At 44.5% G+C, this 9,392-nt stretch overlaps 1 non-coding gene across 1 annotated transcript; it reads left to right on the top strand.

Annotated features, from left to right (window-relative positions):
* Window positions 1-8,918: 8,918 nt before the first annotated feature.
* LOC140714521 (small nucleolar RNA U3) lies at window positions 8,919-9,138 on the top strand. Its single transcript, XR_012095890.1, has one exon. It is a non-coding gene; the product is annotated as a small nucleolar RNA U3 (small nucleolar RNA).
* The last annotated feature ends 254 nt before the right edge of the window (window positions 9,139-9,392 follow it).

The following is a 9,392-nucleotide window of genomic DNA, read 5'->3' as shown; positions in this document are numbered from 1 at the left end:
TCTTGAGCCGAAATGGCGTAAAGCAAAGGACCATTAATTTATATGGGAAAAATTTTCGTAAAAGTGAAAATCCTCTTTGTAATGTGAAAACAGGTTACTAATGTAGGTCTCTTGTAAAAGCAAAGTGGCATAAAGCAAACATTCGTAAAGTGGGGGACACCTGCACACTACTTCTACAGCTCTACTTTTATCAATGTGTTTAGTCACATCCTCAAAAAATTCAGTCTGGCTTGTAAGGCACGACCTGCCCTTGACAAAGCCATGTTGACTATTCCTAATCATATTATGCCTCTCCAAATGTTCATAAATCCTGTCTTTCAGAATCTTCTCCATCAACTTACTGAGGCAAGACTCACTGGTCTATAATTTCCTGGGCTATCTCTACTCTCTTTCTTGAATAAGGGAACAACATCTGCAACCCTCCAATCCTCCGGAACCTCTCCCATCCACTTTTATGATGCAAAGATCATCTCCAGAGGCTCAGTAATCTCTTCCCTAGCCTCCCACAGTAGTCTGGGGTGGCATCTCATCCGGTCCCGGTGACTTATCCAACTTAATGCTTTCCAAAAGCTCCAGCACATCCTCTTCGTTAATGTCTATATGCTCAAGCTTTTCAATCCACTGTAAGTCATCCCTATAATCGCCAAGATCCTTTTCCGTAGTGAATACTGAAGCAAAGTATTCATTAAGTACCACTCCTATCTCCTCCGGTTCAATACACACTTTTCCACTGTCACATTTGATTGGTCCTATTCTCTAAAATCTTATCCTCTTGCTCTTCACAAACTTGTAGAATGCCTTGGGTTTTTCCTTGATCCTGTCTGCCAAGGCCTTCTCATGGCATCTTCTGGCTCTCCAAATTTCATTCTTATGCTCCTTCCTGGTATAACAACCATATAACCATATAACAATTACAGCATGGAAACAGGCCATCTCGGCCTTTCTAATCCATGCTGAATGCTTACTCTCACCTAGTCCCATCGACCTGCACTCAGCCCATAACTCTCCATTCCTTTCCTATCCATATACCTATCCAATCTTTTTTAAATGACAATATCGAACCTGCCTCTACCACTTCTATTGGAAGCTCATTCCACACAGCTACCACTCCCTGAGTAAAGAAGTTCCCCCTCGTGATGCCCCTAAACTTTTTCCCCTAACTCTCAACTCGTCCTCTTGTTTGAATCTCCCCTACTCTCAATGGAAAAAGCCTATCCACATCAACTCTATCTATCCCCCTCACAATTTTAAATAACTCTATCAAATCCCCCCTCAACCTTCTACACTCCAAAGAATAAAGACCTAACTTGTTCAACCTTTCTCTGTAACTTAGGTGCTGAAACAAAGGTAACATTCTAATAAATCTCCTCTGTACTCTCTCTATTTTGTTGACATTTTTCCTATAATTCGGTGACCAGAACTGTACACAATACTCCAAATTTGGCCTCACCAATGCCTTGTATAATTTTAACATTACATCCCAACTCTTATACTCAATGCTCTGATTTATAAAGGCCAGCATACCAAAAGCTTTCTTCACCACCCTATCCACATGAGATTCCACCTTCAGGGAACTATGCACCATTATTCCTAGATCACTCTGTTCTACTGCATTCCTCAATGCCCTACCATTTATCATGTATGTCCTATTTTGATTAGTCCTACTGAAATGTAGCACCTCACACTTATCAGCATTAAACTCCATCTGCCATCTTTCAGACCACTCTTCTACCGGGTCTAAATCTCTCTGCAAGCTTTGAAAACTTACTTCATTACCCACAACGCCACCTACCTTAGTATCATCTGCATACTTAGTAATCCAATTTACCACCCCATCATCCAGATCATTAATGTATATGACAAACAACATTGGACCCAGTACAGATCCCTGAGGTACACCACTAGTCACCGGCCTCCAACCTGACAAACAGTTATCCACTACTACTCTCTGGCATCTCCCATCCAGCCACTGTTGAATCCATTTTACTACTTCAATACCTAACGATTGAACCTTCCCAACTAGCCTTCCGTGTGGAACCTTGTCAAAGGCCTGACTGAAGTCAATATAGACAACATCCACTGCTTTACCCTTGTCAACTTTCCTAGTAACCTCTTCAAAAAATTCAATAAGATTTGTCAAACATGACCTTCCACGCATGTTGACTGTTCCTAATCAGACCCTGTCTATCCAGATAATTATATATACCCTCTCTAAGAATACTTTCCATTAAGTTACCTACCACTGAGGTCAAACTGACAGGCCTATAATTGCTAGGTTTACTCTTAGAACCCTTTTTAAACAATGGAACCACATGAGCAATATGCCAATCCTCCAGCACCATCCCCGTTTCTAATGACATTTGAAATATTTCTGTCAGAGCCCCTGCTATTTCTGCACTAACTTCCCTCCAGGTCCTAGGGAATATCCTGTCAGGACCCGGAGATTTAACCACTTTTATATTCTTTAAAAGCGGCAATACTTCCTCTTCTTTAATCATCATAGTTTCCATAACTACCCTACTTGTTTCCCTTAAATTCCCTTAAACTCAATTCAATATCCTTCTCCTTAGTGAATACCGAAGAAAAGAAATTGTTCAAAATCTCCCCCATCTCTTTTGGCTCCACACATAGCTGTCCACTCTGATTCTCTAAGGGACCAATTTTATCCCTCACTATCCTTTTGCTATTAATATAACTGTAGAAACCCTTTGGATTTATTTTCACCTTACTTGCCAAAGCAACCTCATATCTTCTTTTAGCTTTTCTAATTTCTTTCTTAAGATGCTTTTTACATTCTTTATATTCCTCGAGCACCTCATTTTTACTCCATGCTGCCTATATTTATTGTAGATCTCTTTCTTTTTCCGAACCAAGTTTCCAATATCCCATGAAAACCATGGCTCTCTCAAACTTTTAACCTTTCCTTTCAACCTAACAGGAACATAAAGATTCTGTACCCTCAAAATTTCACCATTAAATGATCTCCATTTCTCTATTACATCCTTCCCATAAAACAAATTGTCCCAATCCACTCCTTCTAAATCCTTTCACATCTCCTCAAAGTTAGCCTTTCTCCAATCAAAAATCTCAACCCTGGGTCCAGTCCTATCTTTCTCCATAATTATATTGAAACTAATGGCATTGTGATCGCTGGACCCGAAGTGCTCCCCAACACATACCTCCATCACCTGACCTATTTCATTCCCTAACAGGAGATCCAACTCTGCCCCTTCTCTAGTTGGTACCTCTATGTATTGCTGCAAAAAACTATCCTGCACACATTTTACAAACTCCAAACCATCCAGCCCTTTTACAAAATATGCTTCCCAGTCTATGTGTAGAAAATTAGAATCTCCCACAATCACAGCCTTGTGCTTACTACAATTATCCGCTATCTCCTTACAAAGTTGCTGCTCTAATTCTCACTCCCCATTAGGTGGTCTATTATACACCCCTATAATCGTTACTACACCTTTCTCAATCCTCAATTCCATCCAAACAGTCTCCCTAGACGAGCCCTCTAATCTATCCTGCCAGAGCACCGCTGTAATATTTTAACTGACAAGCAATGCAACACCTCCCCCTCTTGCCCCTCCAATTCTATCACACCTGAAGCAACGAAATCCAGGAATCATTAGTTGCCAATCACACCCCTCCTGCAACCATGTTTCACTAATAGCTACAATGTCATATTTCCAGGTATCAATCCATGCTCTAAGCTCATCCACCTTTCTTACAATGCTCCTAGCATTAAAATAAATGCATTTAAGACATTCTCCACCTCTTACTCTCTGTTTATCCCTAATGGTGCAAACAACTTTACTACCTTCTTTTTCTGCCATCTTCGGTCTGAGCGCTCCCCTTCTCTATCACCTGTCTACCTTCCCTCACACACTGTCTACAAGCTTTCTCTACTTGTGAACTAACCTCCTCTCTCCTAGACTCTTCAATTTGATTCCCACCTCCAACCATTCTAGTTTAAAGTCTCCCCAGTAGCCTTAGCAAATCTCCCCACCAGGATATTGGTCCGCCTAGGATTGAAGTGCAAGCCGTCCTTTTTGTACAGGTCATACCTGCCCCAAAAGAGGTCCCAATGATCCAGAAACTTGAATCCCTGCCCTCTTGCTCCAATCCCTCAGCCACGCATTTAGCCTCCACCTCATTCCATTCCTACTCTCACTGTCGCGTGGCACAGGCAGTAATCCTGAGATTACTACCTTTGCAGTCCTTCTTCTCAACTCCCTTCCTAATTCCCTATATTCTCCTTTCAGGACCTCTTCCCTTTTCCTACCTATGTCATTGGTAACGATATGTACCACGACCTCTGGCTCCTCACCCTCCCACTTCAGGATATCTTGGGCGCGATCAGATTCCGGGCCCTGGCACCAGGGAGGCAAACTACCATCCAGGTAGTTGACTGTGTCCACAGAATCACCTATCTGACCCCCTAACTATCGAGTCCCTTATTACTACTGCCTTCCTATTCTTTTCCCTACCCTTCTGAGCTACAGGGCCGGACTCTGTGCTGGAGGCACGGCCACTGTTGCTTCCCCCAGGTAGGCTGTCCCCCCCAACAGTACTCAAACAGGAGTACTTATTGTCAAGGCGTACAGCCACTGGGATACTCTCTAGTACCTGACTCTTCCGTTTCCCTCTCCTAACCGTGACCCACCTGTCTGCCTCCCATGGCCCTGGTGTGACCACCTGCCTGTAACTCCTCTCTATCAACTCCTCAGTCACATGAAGGCCAGCATGGTAGCCTTATAATCTTCTAGATCTCTATCATTACCTACAACAGCCTTTGTACACCACGGTTCCTGTAGCCTACCATCCTTTCCCTGTCTCATTGGAACATACTTATGCAGAACTCCACACAAATATCCCCTGAACAGTTGCCACATTTCCTCTGTACTTTTCCCTGAGAACATCTGTTCCCAATTTATGCTTCCAAGTTCCTGCCTGATAGCCTCATAATTCCCCTTACTCCAATTAAATGCTTTCTTAACTTGTCTGTTCCTATTCCTCTCCAATGCTATGGTAAAGGAGATAGAATTGTGATCACTATCCTCAAATTATGAGTGTATCAGAGTGTATGAGTGTATGTGTGTATGACTGTATGAGTGTATGTGTGTATCAGTGATTGTGTATATGAGTGTACGAGTGTAAGTGTATGAGTGTGCGTGTATCACTGTATGTATGTCTGAATGTGTGTATCAGTGTATGAGCGTGTGTGCATTTCAGTGTACGTGTGTATGAGTGTTGTACTATGTATGTTTTGTACCTTGGCCTCGGAGGAACCATGCCTCTGTTCACTGTATTCATGTATGGTTGAATGAGATTAAATGAACAAAACATTCACTTGTCTCCTCACCCCGAACTGATGAGTGATGAAAGCCAGCATGTTAAAAGCCACTTTCGGTGAATTGTGCTCTCGTACTCCCAACTCGACATCTTCATCAGTCAGGGAGATGGGCTGAGAAATGTCAAATGGTTTTCAATTTAGGTAAGTACAATTTAGGTGATACATTTTGGACATTCAAACCAGGGTATGACCTGTACAGTGAATGGTAAGACACTGACAAGAGTTTTCAGCAAAGCCATTAATTCCATCATCCAAATCATTGACATATAACATAAATGAATTGGTGTTAACACAGACCTGTGTGGAAAACCACAAGTCACTAGCAGCCAGTCAGAAAAGGCTCCCTTTATTCCCAATCTTTGTCTCCTGCCAATCAGCCACTGCTTTATCCGTGCTAGAATCTTTCCTATATTAACATGGGCTCATAGCTTGTTAAACAGCCTCATGTGGCACCTTGTCAATGGCCTGCTGAAAATCAAAGTAAATAACATCAACTGACTCTCCTTTGTCTATCCTGCTTGTTATTTTTTCAAAGAATTCCAACAGATTTGTCAGGAAAGATTTTCTCATGCTGACTTTGGCCTATTTTATCTTGTGCCTCCAAGTACTCTGAGACTTCATCCTTAATCTAACATCTCCCAACCATTGAGGTCAAACTACCTGGCCTATAGTTTCCTTTCTTCTGCCTCTCTGCCTGCTTGAGGAGTGGAGTGGCATTTGCAACTTTCAGTCTTCCGGAACAATCCAGTGATTCTTGAAAGATCATTACCAATGCTTCCACTATCTCTTCAGCCATCTCTTTCAGAACTCTGGGGTGTACACCATCTGGTCCAGGTGACTTATCCACCTTCAGAGCTTTCATTTTCCAAGAACCTTCTTAGTAACGATAATTTCACACATTTCATGCCCCCGACACCTGAAGCTTCCACCATACTGCTAGTGTCTTCCACAGTGAAGACTAACACAAAATACCTATTTATTTCATCCGCCTTTCTGTTGTCCCCCGTTACTACATCTCGTGAGTCATTTTCCTGTGATCCATATCCAATCTCACCTTTCTTTTACATTTTATGTATCTGAAGAAACTTTTGGTATCCTCTTTAATATTACTGGATAGCTTACTTTCGTATTCCATCTTTATCTTCTTAATGACTTTTTAGTTGCCTTCTTGGTGAAGGGTGTTACAGGAATGGGGAGGGGTGAAGGGTGTTACAGGGATGGGGAGGGTTGTTACAGTGATTTGGTGTGACAACAAAAACACTCAAAAACTTCTATAGTTGTACCGCGGAGAGCATTCTGACAGGCTGCATCACTGTCTGGTAAGCAGGGGGGGAGGGGTGGCTATTGCACAGGACTGAAAGAAGCTGCAGAAGGTTGTAAATCTAGTCAGCTCCATCTTAGGTGCTAGCCTACAAAGCTCTTTTCTAGATCCTGTTGCTCGGGGTTGCCTGATCTCCAGGATGCTACCGAAAGTTGCAGCAGGTAGTGGCCTGGTTAAGCCTTTCCTAGCCTCACAAACCATCCTCATACACCATTACATTTCACTACTGCTGGGCCAGCTCAGGAGCTCTCAGAAGAATGCCTTCTATAGGGAATCTCTTCATTCCAACACTGCATGGTTATTGTTTTCCCTTGTGCTACCCTGATGTGATCAAATACACTGTATATATGGTATGAAAAAGCTACTCCACTACACCTGGTGAAACTGATAAACATTGCATTCAGCAGTCTGCAGTTTTATCTTCCATATTTAGTCATTGTGGAGAAAAACCACTGGGTGGCAGTGGTGTCCACAAATCAGGAGGGCCTGTTATTGCAGGAGCTCACCACTAGGTGGAAGAAAAGAAGGAGCTATACAGGTTGGAGAGGGTTACAGAGATGGGGAGTGATGTAAGGTGAAAAGGGAGAGTTGACAGATGTAGGAAGAATGTAGGGACTGAGAGCATTACAGAGGTGAGGAGGAGGATGGGTGTAGGGGCCAGAGGGGTCACAGTGACAGTGAGGCGTGGAGGAGCCAGAGAAAGTGAAAGAGGTCAGCTTGTTCCATATACTCACTGCCTTCTACATGAAACTCTGCCCCTTGGCTTCCTCCTGCTCTCTGATCTGAGAACAGAGAAAATGCCTGGCCTCCCACTTCCCCTTTACAACTTCCTTCTCTCACCTTTAACAAATCTTGCAGAGTTTTTTGAGGAGGTTTCCAAGAAAGTAGATGAAGGAAAGGCTGTGGATATTGTCTACATGGACTTTAGTAAGGCCTTTGACAAGGTCCCACATGGGAGGTTAGTTCAGAAGATTCAGACACTAGATATCCATGGAGAGGTTGTAAACTGGATTCAAAATTGGCTGTGTGGGGGAAGACAGAGAGTGGTAGTGGATGATCGATCTTACCTTACGCTGGGCGATCGAGCTGACCGACACGCTGGAGGCTGCTCTGCACAACGCTGACGCTGTCCAGCCGCGCGATATCCCGTCGGCCCCGTGGACGCCGCAGACCCCACCACCCGGCCAATTGACCTCAGCTGCTGCCACTCGCGAGTCCACGAACTCCCCGAAACCCTCAGGCGAAGCGACCACAGCTGCTGCCCGTCGCAAGTCCACGCAGTGTTACTTCTGCGGACTCGAAAAGCACCCCTGAAAACGCTGCCCAGCCCAAGAAGCTACCTGCTCCAGCTGCGGAATGAAGGGCCATTTCGCCAAGGTCTGTAAGTCTAAACCATGAGCGGGGTCAAGCAGCGCCATGTGCGAGGCATGGGGGTCGCCATTTTTGTCGGTGCCACCTCACCCCGCCTCCAACCCATGGGTGCTTACCGGGCACCAAGATGGTAATTCAACTCTGGCATGACTCCTGGGGCTCCTGTACCTCTTTCCTGACGAGAACAGTGAGAGGAGAGCATGGCCCGGGGTGCTGGGGGTCCTGCTTTCTTGTGGGTGTGCTGATCGTAGATGCGCTCCCTGGTGGGGAGAGTCTTACCTACGACAACCTACCAAAGTGTTCCAGGCAGACCAAAGGGAGTGGTCCGTGGCAGTATTTGATGTCAGTCTCTATGTTCTCTTTGCACACTGTGGGTTCGCGGAGAAGGTGTGGAGGAGGATGGAAGGGACAGTGTCGAGGTTCATCCCCAGCAGCTGCGTAACAGAGGACTTTCTGATCTATGGGCTGTTCCCGGGGACGCACACCGAGACCAACATCCGGTGCTGCTGGCAGATCATCAACATGGTGAAAGAAGCTCTCTGGTCGGCCCGAAACTTGATGGACTACCAGCACATGGAGATGTCCGTAGGGGATTGCTGCCGACTGGCACATTCTCGGCTGCAGGAGTACGTGCTGAGGGACACACTCAAACTTGTTGCAGCCACTGCAAGGGCCCAGTGGGGAAGAACCACAGTCTAGGGTTCTTCTTCCGTTGGAGTTGAGGGGTAGGGGGCGGGGTGTATACCCCTGAACAAATGTATGTAAATATGAAGTAACAGAGTGCCACCTGGGTGGCAAAGGTGTGGGAATGTAAAGACTGTAATGGAAACATTTGTAAAGGATCGAGAGTCATTGAATGGTTTATTGTACATAATTTTATTTTTGAATAAAGTATATTTTGATTTAGAAAATCCTGTATAAAAAGAAGTTTTGTCTCTGCGACCATGAAGAGGAGCTGCAGTGTTTTCTCCTGAGCGTGAAGTGGTTCTCAAGCTTTGCTTTATGCAATGGCTTGTGAACATTGATGACTGTTCCCTTCTCCCATTGTGGGAGCTGTGGAGGGAGGAAACACAACCTGAGTGGTTGACCAATGCGAAATAAGCAATCCGTCTGGGATTTTGGTTGTGCTTCTCCAACACTAACTTCATTTCCCAAACCTATGGCCTCCTGACTCCCTCCTCTTTGTACTGCCATAGTGCGCAGAAATGTTAATAAGGCGTTTGCAGGGAAATTGTTCATCTTAGTTGGCATGCTGCATCTGCAATCTCTTGTCTTTTATCCTTCCCATTCTTTAAACCTGTCTGCTGATAACACGTACAAAATGCTGGAGGAACTCAG

The sequence above is a fragment of the Hemitrygon akajei genome, chromosome 21 (genome assembly GCF_048418815.1).
Source record: "Hemitrygon akajei chromosome 21, sHemAka1.3, whole genome shotgun sequence".
In the NCBI taxonomy this organism is placed as follows: domain Eukaryota; kingdom Metazoa; phylum Chordata; class Chondrichthyes; order Myliobatiformes; family Dasyatidae; genus Hemitrygon; species Hemitrygon akajei.
This window is presented reverse-complemented; position numbering and strand designations above follow the sequence as displayed.